The 2,073-nt window shown below is 60.3% G+C and overlaps 1 pseudogene; it reads left to right on the top strand.

Moving 5' to 3' along the window:
* The first annotated feature begins 86 nt into the window (after window positions 1-86).
* LOC118990334 (patr class I histocompatibility antigen, A-2 alpha chain-like) lies at window positions 87-2,067 on the top strand (annotated as a pseudogene).
* The last annotated feature ends 6 nt before the right edge of the window (window positions 2,068-2,073 follow it).

Genomic DNA, 2,073 nt, shown 5'->3' on the forward strand with positions numbered 1-2,073 from the left:
GACTTACTCAGAGGCCACCGGCGGGAAGCCGCTCATGGGCCTGTGCTGACCGCTCGCCGGGGTCAGGGTCTCACACCTTCTAGGGAATGACCGGCTGCGGGCTCTTCCTCCGCGGGTTCTGTCAGTTCGCCTACTTGGCGCCGACTTCGTTGCCCTGAACGAGGACCTAGGCTCCTGGACTTCTAATGGGGGCGGGGGTGCGGGTGGGGGTCAGCTGGAGGGACATTGTGTGGGTCCCTGATGCGGACGTTCGGAGGGTCTTTCTGGAGGACACGTGCATGCGCCGCCTCCACCTGTTCCTGGGGAAGGGGAAGGGGACCCTGCTCCGAGCAGGTACCAGGGCGCGGGCCTCCCCCAGGAGGGGGTCTGTGGGCTGGGGCAGCTTCCCACAAGGAGAGAAGGGAAATGGGGCAGTGTCAGAGTGTCCCTCCTGCTAGGGAGAAGGAAAAGACCCCCAGGTGCCCTCATTCTGTGACTCACCCGCAGGCCCAGCTTTCTCTAAAGGACAGTAAGGGGCCCAGCCTCTCCCTGAAACACCCACATCGGTTCCGTTCCGTCACACCCTGCAGCACCTGGGGCACCAGGACGCTCCCCCTGGTTCTGTGGCTGAGACCCTCTCTGGAGGACTAAGGCCAGGGTTTCTGAATGATTCAGCCTCCACCTGAGTCTGTGTCTCCCCTTAGAGACCTGGACACTCCTATCCTAGGTTCTCACCTGATCTGGAACCTTCCAGGAAATAGGAGCCTCTGGGTGGTACACTCCCTTCCCCCACCCTCACTGTCCTGTCCACTCTTAGGGTCGTCACATGAACACTGCTGGGGTGTCCCAGGACCATGCAGAGTCCCTGAATTTTCTCACCCTCCCCTCAGACCCTCCAATGACACACATGACCCACCACCCCATCTCTTGTGAGTGACCATAAGGTCACCCTGAGATGCTGGGCCCTGGGCTTCTACCCTGAAGGCATCACCCTGACCTGGCAGCGTGAAGGGGAGGACCTGACCCAGGACATGGAGCTTGTGGAGACCAGGCCTGCAGGGGACGGAACCCTCTAGAAGTGGGCGGCTGTGGCCGTGCCCCCTGGAGAGGAGCAGAGATACATGTGCCATGTGCAGCACCAGGGGCTGCCTGAGCCCCTGACCCTGAGATGGGGTGAGGAGTGGTGTGGGCACAGAGCGTCTCCTCAGGGTGCTCCTGAGCAGGGTCAGTACTCAGGCCTGAGGATGACCTCTCACCTTCCCCTCTCAGACCCCCCTCCTCAGCCCACCATGACTATCCTGGGCATCACTGCTGCCCTGAGTCTCCTTGGAGCTGTGGCTCCTGGAGCTGTGATGTGGAGGAGGAAGTGCTCAGGTGGGCAAGGGGTGGGGCTGGGTTCTCTGTCCCCCTGGGGGTCAGGCCCAGGTGGAAGTGTGCTCTGCCTGGTTAATGGGCATCGTGTCCCCACACGGGTGCTTGTCCATCTGGGGCCTGTTTCCTAACACGGACTCTTTAGTGAGGCCCGTGGGAAAGTGAGGGGCCAGTTTATCACCTTATGATTCTAGTGATGGGGACTGATTCCCAGGTGTCAGAGGTCAGAGGGGAGGGTCCCTGCTGAGGACAGACATCCAGAAAGGCAATTGGTCCAGTCCCCACACATGTACTGCCGCTGTATTTCCTACCCTGATGTTCAGTCACAGTTCTGGAACCTTCCTCTTGTTTCAGGAGTGTGGGTCTCCTCTAGGGTCACAGGACCCAGCCTTGCCCTAGACTTCTCACAGAATGTTTTCTTCCCACAGGCACAGGCAGGAAGAACTACACTCAGGCTGCCTGTGAGTCTGGGTGTTGGGGAGGTGACGTCTCGGACCCTTGGGAGAGGGTGGGCTGGAGTCTGTGAGGGGGGCTCCCCCACCCCGTAACTCTGCTGTTGTGTCTTCCCCAGACAGTGACAGTGCCCAGGGCTCTGAGGTGTCTCTCACAGCTCCTAACGGTGAGACCCAGAGGCAGGATATGGGCGGGTATTTGAACTGAGGGGCACAGCTGGTTTTGGGGAGTCTCAAAGTGGGACATTTCTGAGCCTGCGGTGGGATGTGG

This window comes from Sturnira hondurensis, unplaced genomic scaffold, assembly GCF_014824575.4.
Source record: "Sturnira hondurensis isolate 20B ecotype Veracruz unplaced genomic scaffold, ASM1482457v3 Scaffold0006874, whole genome shotgun sequence".
NCBI classification, from domain to species: domain Eukaryota; kingdom Metazoa; phylum Chordata; class Mammalia; order Chiroptera; family Phyllostomidae; genus Sturnira; species Sturnira hondurensis.